At 40.1% G+C, this 16,760-nt stretch overlaps 1 protein-coding gene across 15 annotated transcripts in view; it reads left to right on the top strand.

The window, feature by feature from the left end:
* NFIB (nuclear factor I B) overlaps nt 1–16,760 on the top strand; it is a 226,534-nt gene that overhangs the window by 106,284 nt on the left and 103,490 nt on the right. The window lies entirely within an intron of this gene.

The following is a 16,760-nucleotide window of genomic DNA, read 5'->3' as shown; positions in this document are numbered from 1 at the left end:
TAGAATTACGGAACAGTAATCACGGCCAATAGTGATTACAGGATGGTGCACCAGGCCTAATGTCTCTCAACCTGAGCTTAAACTAGTGGAACAGCCGCGAAGAGAAAAAATCCAGTGACCTCATTATGTAATATTTGGCAGCTGTGGACACAGCATTTTAGTTAGGACAAGTTTAATAGAGATAAAAAAGGGACAGAGACAATAAACAGTATGAGAGATTTAGGTGCACTTCTGAAGCATTTTACCTTTACTTTTCAGGTGTTTTGTATGTTTCTACTATGAGCAAATTGGTATGTCTATGGTTTCATGAAGTCCCCCTGCTCCCCCCCCCGCCCCGCCCCCCACACACCCTTTTGTTCAATCCTTGGAACTTTCAGAGGCTATTCTTTGACCTCAGTTTTCATTTAGGTAGGTTTTGTGTTATGGGTGTTCGCCATAGAAGGGTTTAAAAGGTTTTTAAATATATATTTTACATGTGTTTTAGTAATGTAAGAGAAGTGTAGATTCTTAAGGAAAGAGAAGGAAGAAAATTATTATTTTTTGTTGCTGTTTTCATGTTGTGTCCATTTATGTTGCTTTGATAAAGACTCTGAATCCCTGTCAAAATTATGGCAATGCGGATGGGAAACTGTTGGCTTGGCTCAGACTTTGCTCAGGATTTTTTGCAGTACATTTGCGTATGGTGCATTCATTATTATTTTATTTTACTTTTCTACAAAATTAAACGAGCTTCTTCCATTAGCAGAAAGCACGGTGGACCTGGGCCTAACTGCAATGTCGAGGTGAGTGGCATTTCAGAGAAGACCCCTTGTTCCACTCCCTAACTTGTCCTATTATGATCGTGCTTTGTAGTTAGTTTTTCAAACAGCTTTTTGAGGAAAGTGGAGCTCGTCTAAGGTGGGACACAGTGTTTGGCTGGGCCTGGGCAGCCTCGGCCCTGCCCGGCGAGCGTGGCGGCATCTCGGCCGCTTGGCTGCCATTTCAGGCCCTGCCCGCGGCTCGGCTGCTGAGCTGCGCCCGTGCCAGGACTCTCTTGGCAGCGCAGATCAACTTTGTAGAGATACACAGTCCAGAAATATCTTATAATTACAAAGCACAGGGGGCAGAATGTTTTTACAATACAGCTGTGCTAATGTAAACATTTAATTTGGCAGCCTTCTCCACCCACTTTTCAATTAACCGGGTTTATGCAGATACTTTAGGTCTGTAATAAACTTTATTGCTACTTCTCTTAGAGTACAGTTTATGAAACACAGATTTGAGGGGCTTTTTTTGGGGGGAGTTCCATCCATTTAGGAAAGCACATTGTGAATGTTATGTTGTGGTGACAGGGAGTACAGCCACAGGCCTGGCTTAGCTGAAACAATTGCTTTAGAGGGGGGATGTGGGGCTGTCTCCTCCGGCTTTGAAAGCCTGCAAGGGGATATTAATAGAAAGAGGTAAAATCACTTATGTAGCTACAAAAAGACACTTGAGTTGGTGATCATTAAAAAAAGATAAATGTCCCCTGCAATGCATGAGACTGTTTCAGAGATAAATTCCCAATAACAGTTCTTACAGATATAATTATAATAATTGTGTGATCGCCGTGATAATTATTCGTATAGAGTGAAAGAAATAATTTTCTATCTAAGTAGCATTCAACTGTTCTGTGCACAAAGCTAGTCAATAGACCCCTTTCAGCCAACCGCAACCATGGGAGAGGCCATAGAGTTTTAAAGCTAAATTTGGTTGTAACTGACATTGCGAAAAGGAGGTTGCTGTTTTTCTGTGAGGAATATGGTATCACATGTCATGACATTTCTTTATATAGATTTGTTTACACATTTCTCATATTTATTAGAGAAAAGCATATAAATGGCATATGTATGGATAGTTGTTTTGTTTTGTTTTTTAACACAAAAGGTTTTCAACTCATATTTCCCTCTGTCTCTATGTAGAAACTTTGCTTTGGTGATGGTTTTACAAATTAGCCTTTTGCCCGTCTTCATGATGGATTTCCACAATAGAGAACCATTCTTGTGATAGTTTTTCCTCTCAGGACTCCTCGCCATTCAATCTATGGGGCGTGCCCACAAAGTAATTTTCCATCTTAAATTGTATTAGACTGTTCAGCTCCCAAAGCTGGTCAATAGATCTCTTTCACTGAGCCAGAGAGGTGGCAGAGGTCAGCGAGTTTTAAAGGCTGGCCTCATTAATTTAGGGTCTTCTTATTTTCTGGTGCAATAGCTGTTTTGCATCATATCACCTTTATGCATTCTGCTTATCACAGCTATATAATGTAATGTTAAATTCCCATATCGGAGGTGTGAGTGAGGTGTTGTGGGCCTAAGGGTGTCTCCTTAGGTGGTAGTAAGAAAGACTCCGAGAAGATGGATAAAATTCAGGGGCTTTAGAAGATGAGTTAGGAGTTTGAATAGCACGGGAGAAGTGATGCTCCAGGAATAGAAACCGTATGGGCAAAGGCATAGAGACCTGCAATTGTACAACATATTCTAGGAATTTCAAGAAGCGTGTTAGAGCTAAGGTGTGGGAAGTCGGGGCTGGATATGAGAAGGACTAGCGATTATGATTTTCCAGGGGCTGTAGTGAGATCCGAGGCTAGGCTGGGGCCAGCTAATGAAGAGCCTTGAGTGCTGTGCTAAGGAGGTTTTAGGTTTTCCTGAGCAATCGGGAGCCATCAAAGGGTTCCAAGGAGTGAAGTGTTATGTTACCTGGTGACAGTGCTGACGATGGAGTCTGGCTTCACTGTGAAGAATGACTCCTATTGGCCTGAGGAGGCTGAAGCTCTTGTCAGATGAGACATGAAGGCTCGACAAGGGATTTAGCAGCCGTTGACATAGAGATGAGGGAATGGACATGAAAGGTAGTGGCTAGGCCAACAACCAAATGTGAGGCTTTAGGGAGATGGTGTTGCCAGCGGCTTGTTTTCTGCATGGGAAACGGAGTGGATATGGGTTTCACTAATTGAGGTATGGCTGGAGTGTGTGTGTGTGTGTGTGTGTGTGTGTGTGTGTGTGTGTATTGGCGGGAGGAAAAGGGGGAAGTAGTGCACTAGCAACTCAGACTGTGCAGGGATTGCACCACAATATCACAGGGTTTTGTAGATACAATGGGAGGATAGGGCTAGATATTGACATGGAATCCTCTCCAAATGTGTTATATTTGAAAACATGGAGCTGGGTGGGTTCACCCCGGGGGAGCAGAAGACGGCAATGATGAGGGTCGCTTGGGTTGGTTGTCTCAGGGATCACCAACATGGAAGGGTGATAGATGAGAAGGAGAGAGCCATAGAGACTGGAAAAGAGCCATAGAGTCTGGAAAACCCCCAAAAAGGAAGGCTTAGAACAGTGCTGGCGAACCTTTTGAGCTCGGAGTGTCAGCATTTGGAAAAACCCTAACTTAACTCTGGTGCTGTGTCACATATAGAAATTTTTTGATATTTGCAACCATAGTAAAACAAAAATTTATATTTTTGATATTTATTTTATATATTTAAATGCTATTTAACAAAGAAAAATCAACCAAAAAAATGAGTTCGCATGTTACCTCTGACACGCGTGTCATAGGTTCGCCATCACTGGCTTAGAACCAGGAAGGAGTGGTGCCCTAAAGGGAAGGAAAGGGCGATTTTTCAAAGTTAGGGGTTCTTAGCACCAAAAGTCAACTAAGCAGAGTCTGGGAAGGTCAAGGCAGGTTGGATCTGATTGAAATAGTAAGTTTGGAGTTAGGACACACCTAAACTAAACTTACTGACTCTGAGAGCTGGTGTTGGGCATGATGATTATTTACTCATTGCAAATAGTGATCAGAGAGTACTGAGTACTACTCCCCAGCATAACTTCACCAAAACAGATTTGATCATACAGGGACCTTGGGCTGCTTAAAGGATGACTGTTCTGAAGACTTCAAGAAACTGACAGAAAACAATGGATTATGTTCTTTTGTTCTCTCTTCTAGTTCTGTGGAGGAAATGTGCTTTTTTTTTCTCCATCTAATGTCACCATTGGCTACTATATTTAAAGAAGCAGAAACACCTTTGAAATTTTAGTGTGAGTTTTAGAGAACAATTTCATAGAAAATAAACGGAAATGTGCCCAACCACTGCACACACCCTTTTAATTGCTCTTACCAAGCCTCAGCCATTCCCCTAGGGGGGAAATTACACTCCGTCCTGGTCCCTGGATTCAATGTTATAGCAGCAGTGAGGAGCAATTTATTTGCCCCCCGTCTCCCTGTGTGACTCCTCAGTTTCGCAGTAAAAGACACAGAAAGTGGTGATATTATGCTAGTACATCAGATTATGTTAGAAAATATGGTTGAGCCAACTCACATGTAAGTAAAAACTATAGCTGAGTAGCTGACAGCAACCTGGGTGCAGCTCTGTCCTCTCTTGGGGCATCTTAAAGGCTTTGGCTAATATTTTTAAATGCCTGGGACATACATTGAGTATATTCGTACTCAATATGCAACGCTAACTTCAGTTTCCTCTGAAGGAAAATAAACAACCAAGTGGAACATTTGTTAGTCAAAAGCAAAGTACCAACGTATCTGGCCCTTTCCGACAGCAGAGTGACGCCCGTGCATCTCTGTGTGACCTCGCCAGCCCTTGCCATCCTAAGGTGCCGCTTTGCCACTTCCTCCAGGAAGCGCAAACAGGAGCCAATGAAGTTTCCGAAAGTAAAGTTGGATCCTGTGTGAGTAGATTAGGGTCTGGCACACCATCTCACTTTATCAGGCGTTTAAAGCAGAGGATGTGCACTGCGGCCGGCTGCGACTTGCCAATTAGCTGGGCTTTCCCCACTGTTTCTGGTTTGGCAGGCACGAGGTGGTTCACCCTGCCTCACTGCTGCCTGCCAAGGACACATGGCCAGCTCCCGGCTTCCTGTCTTCCTCTTTGTGTCCTGGCCTTGCCTTCCAGGGAGCTGCCAAGACACCCTTGCCAGAAACCTTCCTTCGGAAAGGTCAAGCAACCTCAAGTCACCTATGCCAATATTTGTGTTTTCTTTTTCATCCTTCTGCGTTCAACTTGGAGGAAAGTGTGCAAGTGAACAGGCAGCAAGTAGGACCTGGGGTCACTTTGGATCACTGGGATAAAGCACCAGAACCCAAAGAATCCCTTGGCGGCCGGGGGCTGATGATCCTAGTAGAATTCTATTTAAAGCTCTGTGAAGTGTGATAGAGTTCAGCATGGTTCCGTGTGGATTTGGAGTTAGTGTGCTTTTTAGGATTCGCTGTACACATGTGATTTTTGGCTGAAGCCGAATCCTGGTGCGTGGCAGGGAGAGTGAGAAAAGTGGACATTGGTCTTGGCTTAAACACTGCATGTTGTTTGTTTTTTTAGGACTCTATAGCCACACGCGCCTTTTTGCTTTCCAGTTTTGTGTCTGCGAACTAGCATCCTTGTAAACACAGTCTGAGAACTATTCACAAGGGAGTCACCCGGGGTGCCTGTTGAAAGTGCCACTGTCTTGGCCCCAGCACTTCTATAGGGTTCTCAGCCACAGTGGGGAGAGCAGGGAATCTGAGTTTTTTAAAAATATATATTTTATTGATTTTTTTACAGAGAGGAAGGGAGAGGGATAGAGAGTTAGAAACATCGATGAGAAAGAAACATTGATCAGCTGCCTCCTGCACACTCCCTACTGGGGATGTGCCTGCAACCTAGGTACATGCCCTTGACTGGAATTGAACCCGGGACCCTTCAGTCCCCAGGCCGATGCTCTATTCACTGAGCCAAACCAGTCAGGGCGGGAATCTGAATTTTTATCAAGTACCTGGAAGGATTGGGATACTCATGCAGTGGTTCTCAACCTGTGGTTCGCGAACAATGAAAATACATCCTGCATATCAGATACTTACATTACGATTCATAACAGTAGCAAAATTACAGTTATGATGTAGCAACGAAAATAATTTTATGGTTGGGGGTCACCACAACATGAGGAACTGTATTAAAGGGTTGTGGCATTAGGAAGGTTGAGAACCACTCCTTACAGTTTTGGGACTGTATTTGTCACTGATTATAAAATCAAAATTAGGCAAGTGGCATTTATTGTCACCATATGGCAAATTGTCCCTTGTCCCCTTCAACTGATCTTTTTGGAGCTTAATTCATGTCTTTAGATTGTATATAATCCAAAAATAATAACCACAAACACTTTTTAAATGATTGAAATTTTTAAAAACTAATAATATGTGAAACTTCATCCAAATGATTGTTTCTTTTTTGAACCTAAATTTTAAGATTTTTCAAAAGGGCTTTTTTCAGGACACAGAGCTACCACAGGGTGTGTACTAAACAACTCCAGAGGGCTCCCTCCCTGCAGCCCACACTGTGAATGATCCTCCTTGGATGTGTGCAGGGTGATGGGCCTGGTGATGTTGCTCATAAAAGGAAAGTTCAGTGTCTCTAAATGTCATCACGCAAAGCAATTTTCTTCTTCACCTTGAAAAAAATTCCACTTGAGGGATATGGAGCTCGTAAAATGCCCAAAACGGAACCACCTACTAATTCCCATGGCCACTGGCATCGATAGAGGGGACATAGTCTGCTCTGCCATGGACTCAAGGAAAGGTCTACGCAGCCCCCCCATTCCCTTTTGGCTTTTTATGCAAAATTGTCCATAGCATTTTCTTCCTAAGCTCAGTTTAATTGTTCTTTGTGCCTTTTACACCTTGTGATATGGCATCTTTGTTGGTAAGGATGGTACAGCCTTGAACTTTTTTTGGTCATTGTTTTGTAGCATTCCTTGAGTTTGGCCCAGATTACCTTGTAATTTTGCCATCTCCCCTCTCCAAATTATTTTCAAAATTTGCTGAAAAGCCGCAGCCTCAGGGACACCTCTGTCTTTCTGACACGAGGAACAAACACGACACTAATTTGGAACCATGCTCTGTCAGAGTTTACGGTACCTCTAGCCTTGGGTTCCAAATTTGCAACTTCAGCATCTTCCATTGAAAAGAAACAGCATATTTCCACCCGCCTAAGTTCCCCCTTTGCCTCCCCTTCAACCATAGTCTTTTATAACAGTAATAAGGAAATGTGGTTATGGGTGTAATTGCCAGGCGGCAATTGTACTCTAGAGGACTGGCAGAATTTTGTTTTCTGTATCTGAGGGTTGGGCTCCATCAATAGGCTCCATTTGCAAATAAGTCAATTAGAATAATAACAATGATGCCTTTATTTTTTATGGCAACCTCCCCTATAGAGATCAAAGTGTGTTAGAGACATCCTATCAGATTCATTGTTCTAATGCCCCAGTGGACTGGAAATAAAAAAGTTTTATTACAGCTTGTTTGAGATAGGCGATTGAGTGAGAGAGAGGTTAAGTGACATCCCAGAGGCCACAGAGAAAGTCAGTAGGGGAACTGCAAGAAACAAATCAAGGTTTCCTGTTACTCTCTGCAAGTTATCAAGCTCCGTTCTTCCCCGGCTATTGTAAAGGATGAGAATAAAGCGCAACCTCTGCTAGGACTGCAAAATAATGTAGGTGAAACTGTTTTGAAAATTGTGAAGTTCTTGTTACTACCTTTATCACTTAGTACAAATGGGAGGCAAGAAAGAGACTGACTGTCCGCATCTAGTTGTTCCAACATCTCTGACATGGATTTTGCAAATTATTGATTGATTCGGCCCAAACTATCATCTTGATTATTAATGAAGACTAGTGAAAAATTCCTTCACAATTCTGAATTAACTAATACATGTAAACATCTTCTAGCTCTTTACAGTTCTTAAGCTTTAAAAATTTCATGAGATTGACAACAAACTCGGAACAGATTAAGATGCTAAAGATCAAAGTTTCTCTGTTATATAAACTGCCTAAGAAAAAAACTTACTCAAGTCTTCTGATTTCTTTTTTAAGGTTTTTACTTAGAGACTCCATAGTTCTGAGGGTGAGGGCAATACATTTAGGCCCTATTTTTTTTTTTTAAAGTGGGAATAGGAGAACTGGTACTAAAATTGCTACTAACCTTCCTCCGGTTTCAGGGAGCCTTGGAGGACGTGTTCCCCAGGGAGGTGACATCATTAACTTGTTCTTAATTACTATTGTTTGCGTTGTGGTTAGTTAGAGGTGGCCTATCTTGATGTAGAGCTATAGGCTACCCAAGCACCCAGCATTCCCTTCCTTGAACAGGCATCTCCTTCTTGACTAGCTGAAAAATCAGAAATGCCCTGAAGTTTATCAGAGACTTTGCCTTCTAATGGGAAATACGAAAAGTTCAGCAAAATATAAATACATGGCGTTTTAAAGCTCTCTCTTTGATTGTCAAAGGTCTAGAGCGGGTTCGTATTTCTTCCCTTTAACCCAAGTCAACGAGGCTATCTTCCACTTATCATAGGTCCTTCCTGTCAGTCTCATGGGAAGAGTAATGGCCTTGAGACATTATCTCATCATCACTGCACCTCTTGTTGTGTCTTCATGCTTAATGGATGTTAAGCTGAAAACAAATCCAGGTAAACAGGTGAACAGAAAATGAGGTAAAGCAGCAGAGAAAGAAGGCATCCATCCTTTAGAAGCACTTTCAGCAGGGCGAGTGGACTGAGGAGATAGGTGCTGCTCTCTACCAGGTGATTGGAATATATCAGCTAATCTATTCAAGGTTTGGTAATTGCTGGATGATATTAATAGAGAATGTTCAGTTATTATTTTGTTGTTAGTAGCTTTTTTTCAAAAGAAATTTTGACAACTGTTTTCTTAAGTGCCTCCTCCCTCTTCTTTCAAATGCCCTCACTGGATTCCGGGGCTCCTTTCCCCCATTTTGTGTTGGCTGTTGTGTTTTGGTTTTCATGGTGTGACCTGTACATCCGTGGCACCGGGAAAAGAAAGCTGAGCTATGGCGTCCCTTTAGAAAGGCACCAGTCACCGTGGATGGGAGCCTGATGAGAGCAGGAAGCTTTGGCTTGGGACCCAGATCGGGAAAACCTCACTTTTGTATCCCAGTTGGGTCTGGAACCCCGACTTCCTTGCAGGTAGTAACATTGTCATTGAGTAAACAAACCTAAACAAATGAGAATGACACAGGAGCACAATACAAGTCTTCTCATTTATAGTTTACATTTTCAAGCAAAACACTTGAAAGCATTCCTTAGACATAGAGTCTGCTAAAAACGCAGATATTTTGTCAACAACAAGCAACATGTCAAGTGTCATTTGCTTTTAAGTTGCTTTCAGTTGCTCTTTATTTCATTTCTTCCACAAAAGGGAGAAGGGCTGTGCTTCTCTGAGGCAGGTGACAGCATTGCAGGTTGGTGCTGGCACTGTAACATCCAACCTTGCTGTGGTTGTTGGCTGGTGGTTTCAGTTCCGCTGAGGTCAGTTAAGCCTGAAGTCCTTCCCCTCTTCCAGGAGGTGAAGGGCCTTGTGAAGTAACTGAATGGTTTCAGTCTAATTCTTGGGCAGAGAGACACCAGGCCTAGCACACTGTGGAGAAACGTAGGGGATGTTTCATGAAGAGATTTAATCTTTCCATGAGAGAAGCAGAGAGGAGCAAGGGTGAGCTGGGTTGAGGTGTGAGAACCCACCTTCCATATTTAAAAAGTCATTTGCTTATAAACTATTGTAATGTTACTTTGTTCTAGTGTATTTGCTGTGATATTTGTAAGTGGATGGATATGTTGTGTTTATTGACTTCCAATCAAAACTTCAAATACATTGTTTGAAGTTGGAGATTAGTTCTTCTTTGTTCAATGAGTCCATTACTAGGAGGGTGTCTCTTAAAACCTATTTCTGGGCCAATTATAGCTGTCATAATTTCAGTTATCTGCTTAGTATGTTGTATATAATTTAATTTCACTTGTTTTATATTGACTCTAACTGAGTTATATATTCCTATGTGATGGTTTTTAAATCATAGAATCCACACACATAGAGATAGAGTACATTGTAAGAACTGGGGATAATTTTTTTTTTTTTTGGACTGCAACTTATAGTGAAGGTTTAAGTTTAGAATAATATGTGTGTAGTAAAAAACCTGGTTGAAATTTAAGCTCACTTTCTATCTGGCATTAGGCTACCTGCCTCTTACCCCTATTACTACAGAATCTCATGACTGTTTCTATCTTGTGCCCTCAGCACTATTCCTACGGTTTTTAATGTCTGTGCAATATGTCTACCTGCTATCCTAGTATGAAGTTTGCCTCAGCTTATATATCGCACTATAATCTTCCCATTGGAAATAAAAGGGAGGGGTGGGGAAAGGCAAAAAGTGGAAATTATTGCTAGACTTACTTCATGATCATTTCATGTCTAAAGAGACTTTAACCTATTTTTTTTTCCAATAAAGATTATTGAATTACATTTCCAAATTTTGCCTGAAGTGACATGGTGGACTAAAATAGATTTGAGGGTCAGCTTTAAAAATGTTTCTAAACAATGGCTTTCAGTTGATATAATATCCATATGATGTTTGGTGGTAATGATCACAAACTAGGACAATAATGTTGAAAAAACATGAAGATAACCCTTTGGAGGGCTGGAGAGTTCGAAGTGACTGAGAGGAGACACGGGGACATGGTGCTACCAGCAGCCGGCAGCTGAGCACACCCACCAGGCTCCGGTCTCACCCTGTTCAGGTTTCATCAGGAGAAGTTGGCAAAATGGGGCTCGATGTTATATGTTTTCCATGATGTCACTTCCTCCAAGTGGGGCTGTTATGTGGCACGTTATAAAACATCCAGCATGTCCGTACTGCTTGCCCTTGTGATTGGAAAGTTTTGGTACTGTGAGTTTATATACTTCCCTCCACGTGCAAACATAAATATGTTTATCTCCTTTTTGTGGAGTGTTCTAATAAAGCATCGTAGGGGATGCCATTCTGATAGAAGAAAATACTTTTGTCTGTTCATATTTTATGACGGTTCCTATGTGAAAATACTGGGTGTCAAACGAGGTCTTATGAGCTATTTCCTAGAGAAAACAGAGTACTGCTGACATTATTTCTCTTTTCAAGTATGTATTGTTATGTTGCTGTATTATTGGTATACATTCAAGACAACCTTTTGATTATCTCCTCATGATACTGTTAGCTATTCAGGCAACTTATAAGCAACTCAAAGTTGTTTGTGCCGTGAGATATAAATAAATGTATAGTGTTCTATAAAATTAATGAGGCTTGCCCTGACTGGTTTGGCTCAGTGGATAGAGTGTCGGCCTGCGGACTGAAGGGTCCCAGGTTCGATTCCAGTCAAGGGCATGTACCTTGGTTGCGGGCACATCCCCAGTAAGGGATGTGCAGGAGGCAGCTGTTCGATGTTTTTCTCTCATCGATGTTTCTAACTCTCTATCCCTCTCCCTTCCTCTCTGTAAAAAATCAATAAAATATATATTTAAAATAAAAAAAAATTAATGAGACTCATAATTGATTCAGTCAAGGGGCATAGAGTCACGCTTGTGGGAAAATCACAAATGCACAAAGAAAACCCCATGTATTATGTAACTTGTTAAAAGTTGGATAGAAAGACTAACTATGAGATAGTGAAAAGAAGAAATGGTTAATGTGGCTGGGTGGGTGTGATTAGGATTATAAGAAGATCTCCTGGAAGAGATGTATTTAGGGCATAGCATTGAAAATCTAAGTAATTAATCTTTTTTAAACCTTGATTGTTATTATATGTCACTATGGTGCATTACAAAAGACTTTTGGATATAGCATTTCATACTTAGTACTGATTTGAGGCAAATGTTTCCTCACTACCACCCATTAAAATGAGAATCATAACAAATATTTTCATATATCCTTTCTGATGGAATGTATTAATATTCTAAATGGTATTACACTTAGTCTGAATATTCTAAATGGTATTACACTTAGTCTGACATTGTTAATTTTTCTACCTGGTATTTATTTCAGAGTGATATGTCATACTTCAAAAATCATATATATTTCTCAGGATCCAGAAAAGTAGAGCTCTTATTGGAGTCCAATAGGAATTCGTAAGGGGGATCCCTTTATAATGATGTTAGAGCAGGTAGAAAAAGCACATGGTAGTGAGGCACAACCCAAACATTATCATCAGTAGGAACCCGCTGCCACAACCAGGGCTGGGGGTGGGGTGAAGGGAGAAGGTGGTGTTACCAGAGTCCTTGAGCTGGACCTGCCTGAGCGGGGTGTGGACCACAGAGAGAGGGACCATTTACTGGAAGATAGAACACAAAGGAGACCTAGCCAGTGCTTGGAGACATCTGTCACAGATGAGAGAAGGGAAGGAAAACCTTCCATTCTCTTTTCTTCCTGCCCTCCGAATCCCCACACTCCCCCCAGGGCCTCCCATTGGCTGGACCTAGCTTTAAGGCAGTTGATGACAGAGTTGGGAATGGAGTTTGCAGAAGTAGAGTGAGGGATGGCTCTGAGGACATATTAACACTACATGGCAAACCTGATTTTTGGGTGGTGGGATGGAATTGAGTTAAAGTTCAAAGCATTGATTTTTGGGGGGAAGGGTTAAGTTTGCATGATATTATCCAAAACCTTATCATTACCAGTTTTTCTTACTGGCTTCCAGTGACTCTAAATTTTTATTTTTATCCTACTGGAAAATTTTGCCTGTCTTTTTTTATCATAGCATTATTGTTAAGTGTTTTGAAAATTCTCCGTGAATGATCTTGTTGGTTAATTTTCAAATGCTAACATATATTAAGTGTCAAGGGTGATTTGATCTTCTGTAATTAGAATCGGTCTTTAAAACCAAAAACAACAGGTGACAGGCTCAGTTGTTTGATGGCAGCGAGCTCTGACAAAGAACTCCAGACGACCTCTTCCTCCTCTTTTCCATCGTTCAGAGCTACCAAGCATGGACAAGGCGAAGTTCAACTGTCCTTGTAATCAAGCACCGTCTACAGCTTGAAAATAATGATGTGGTTTCTGGTGCTTTTTGGAGGTTGGGTATGCAGCGTAGTTTGTTTTTTGATTGGAAGGCAATGTCAGTTTTGAAATGGCAGTATAATAATCAATTCAGAAAATGGAACATTAGCCACGCGTAATGTTATGTGCAGTGGAAATAATCGTTATGAGCTTGGGAGATGAGTCTTCAGTAACAAAAAACACACACACAACAACCTTGAAGTTGGTCTGTGTTAAAATTCTGTCACATCTGGAAGGCATTTGACGTATAAAATTACATAGGTTTGATACCATTGAGGGTTAAGACATATGGATGGGACATTATGCAGAAACTTGTTCTCTTTCATACTCTTTAGATTTAGCTTAGAGATTTTAGAATCATAAGGAGTCTATTTGAATCTCTATTAAAGATAAACTGACAAAATAGAAGGAATTTTGAGCACATGGTACACAGCAACCATGTCCTTATGCTCCTGGTCCCCTTTAGAATGGATGTAGCAAGTAGACATGTCGCTCATCATTTTTTCTCATCTCCCAAACAACCACAGTAATGAACAGTGAATTTCATGGTAAGCTTTTATAATAGGCTCTTTATTATACTTGGTTAAAATTACCTGTATTTTTAACTTCTTAAAACAACCATTTGAAAGAATATTGCCCCATAAAATTATAAGGAACCTTCATATTTCTGTTGGGTTGTAAACTTTTCAGAGTTCTTTCAAATATATTATTCCACATATTAGAATAATCTTGACCTCTTTAAAAAAGAAGGAAAAATGTGAGTTAGCCATTTCTTTGTTGTTTTATTTTATCAGTTAAATTGAGTTACTTTCCTTTCTTGCATAGTTTTAATTTGCAGGAGGAAGTTGCTATCTCCTCATTTGCTTCCTCATTTTATCCTTTTTCAAAAATGTTAGTTCACATGATGTATTATTCAAGTAGTTTTATTCCTGGTAAATTAGCTTTTGCCCTGAAAACATGAGAACAGAAGTTCTTTGAACCACTTATCAAGGAACTCTGAGGACATTTAATACCATTATCTGCCACATCAGCAAGCTTCCTGTTTCATCAAGTGACTTCTCTGATTTTTTCCTCCAAAATTGTGATAAAACAAAAGCAGTAATGAATGTCTGATATACAAATCTACTTTAACTTGGTAGATAGTATATTATCTTTGTCTTCCTCTTGTTACTCTGCTTATTATTATGCACCTTTGATTAAAAATATGATTTATTTTTGTATAGATATATCATTGACTTAAGAGCCATGATTTAACAAAAAGGTAAGGACAGGTTATGAATTATATACACATAACTACTAGGGCATGTGAAAAATCCACTCACTTTCTTTTCTCTAAACTCATTGTGATTTTTAACATACATATTTTAGGAATTTAGCAAAATATGTTTTTACTTGACATAATGGAGAAATTTTTTTTTTTAATATTTTAAGGCAGACATGCCTTAAAATGAGCACTGAAAAAGTAAGAATATGACTTTTTGATCATTGACTGAGTCAATTTCTAAATTTATATAGAGAGGTTGCAGATACTTAAAAAATAGAATATGTGTAGATAGTAACCAAACAAGTAACAGTGATGATTGGCATTACTGGCAACTTAAGTATAGTTCAAGGAAGTGTTCTGAGTGGTTTCAGCCATCAAGGTCTTGCTCACTGTTAAATTGTGCTTATGTGTTAACAAAGCTGACTGAGCACATGGGCCAGGAGTCCTGCTGGGCAGTGAATAAGACTAACCCGGATCCTGTCCCCGTGGATTTTACGATCTTAGGAGGAGAGCTGGACACGAATCCAGTCCTTTAATTACCAATGCCATTAGTATTTTCAAGGGGAAGTATAGTGTGAAAACGGAGAACCAACCAGGTGGTTTTCTTTGCTGGTGGTAGGAGGGGGGGCGATTAAACCTTAAGGTATATTTTAAAAAATACCTTAGCCTTTCCTCACATATACTTGTGCATGTTTTCACTACTGTAGGAAGTTATTTTTTTCCATTTTAATTCTTTTGGGAAATGACGTAGGCTTAAAAACTCGTACCTTTTTCTTAGGCAGGTTTAAGTGACTGGGCAGGATGAAAACTGATTCAGGCATGAAGTGGTTTCCTCAGGGTCAGAGTCCAAGTGGTTGGCAGTTGCTGAGTAGAACCCAGCGGTTCTGACTCTCCAGAAAGTTTTGAGAAAACATGTCTTGTTCCCTGAGAAGAAAGATGGCCAATGAAGTATTAGAAAGTCTTGTGTCTGGTTTTAATCTAGATCTCCAATATTATATTAAGTTTTGGGGAGATATAAGAAATGACCTCGTGTACCCAGGAATGGGTTATGTATAGGATTTAGAATAATGCATGAAGACCCCAGGATAAAACAAAGCAGATATGTAAGTGACTGTGTCAGGCAGTGTAACAAGTGCTGTTCAGAACTTTAGAGGTAAAAAGGCATTTATTTTTCCAGGCTTTTCTTTTTAAGAGAAAATTTAAGACTAACAGGATCCTAAACATTGCATTTGGTTGATGTTGAAATTTTGCATTGATTTTCCAATTTGCCTCCATAATTATGTTCTTGAGCCTGATGACATTCTGGTTTTCATTTCCAGATTCATATTTCACCAACATTCTCTTTTCACTACATACCTTGCTATAAAATGCAGGTTTCTTGGTTTCCAAGGAAAAAAATTTATATTACATACTATAGCTGAAATCCACAATGTCTCCCAGATGGGAGAGACAGAACATTCATCTCATCTTTTCCTACTGGATCTGGCTGGGCTTTGGACAGGATTTCATTGTTTTCATGTGGCAAAGCGCATTGGCAAATTGTTCCTTAAAGTACGCAGTGGCGTGTTCATTTAATATTATGAGATATGGGCAGCATTTATGAAAGATTATAAATCTTACAATTCTCTTCAGAAACTCAAAGTACAGCTGGAAATGTTTTGCTTCCAACAAACATGCAATCTTCATAAAATTGGAAAAGAAATGTTTTGAATAAATAATGTTTTGGTTTATTTCTCTCTAGTGCGAGAACTATTTTTTTCTTTTTTTAGTCAAAATCATGCCATAAAACTCCTCCTTCCTCTACACTAACACTCTTGCCTCTGTATTTATATTTTGCTGGTGCATTAAAAAAAAAAATTTAAGTATGCCAGATTGCTTTGCCTTGTTTTTAAAGATAGAAAACTGGATTTGCTCCCAGGGACTCTTTCCTAACTAGGCCAGTTTAAAAACTAAACAAGGATTGAGTCAGTTAATTAATTTAAATGAGATTACAAATCAAAAACATATTACGCAATCTTGATTTAATTACTACATTTTATTTACTTAATTGAAAACACACTGTAGAAAGTTAGCAATCTGGACAGTGACCGGGATGGGGTCCTTGCATTCTATAGGCTAAGGGCTTTAAAAGCAAGACATGTCGATGATCCTGCTCATGACCTTTAGTTCACTCAATCCCTGGGTCAGTAGGGAGTCATTGAACTTAATCACAGGCCAGAAAGGTCAGCTAGGATTCTCCCTGCTTTCGTTTGTGAGGGTTTGGGTGCTACTTAGTGATGCAGTGTAGCCCTCGGGTCAGAGACGTTGGGCAGTTGCACACGTTTTGTTCAGGGGGCTCTTGTTTGTGCTGGTCCACAGTCCCTGGCTTGGATAGATACGATTTTTTCTCCTACACATCTGTGATTTGCTTTTTCTTTAAATTTTAGTGGCCTATGTCTTTCAGCTAATTCCTTGTGGACAAACTGTGGTCTTGATCCCAAACAAATTCTTATTTAATCCTTGAGATGTGATGTTTTGAACCAAATCTCCCTTTTTAAGAAAAAAAAAAAAGTGGCTCGTTAAAAGAAAGTTTAATCACAGATCTAGATGGCATGTGTAAGGATAGGAAATAGAGGATATATTACACATC

The sequence above is a fragment of the Myotis myotis genome, unplaced genomic scaffold (genome assembly GCF_014108235.1).
Source record: "Myotis myotis isolate mMyoMyo1 unplaced genomic scaffold, mMyoMyo1.p scaffold_m19_p_12, whole genome shotgun sequence".
Taxonomy (NCBI): Eukaryota; Metazoa; Chordata; class Mammalia; order Chiroptera; family Vespertilionidae; genus Myotis; species Myotis myotis.
Note: the sequence above shows the minus strand (reverse complement) of the source record. Positions and strands in the feature narration are given on the sequence as shown.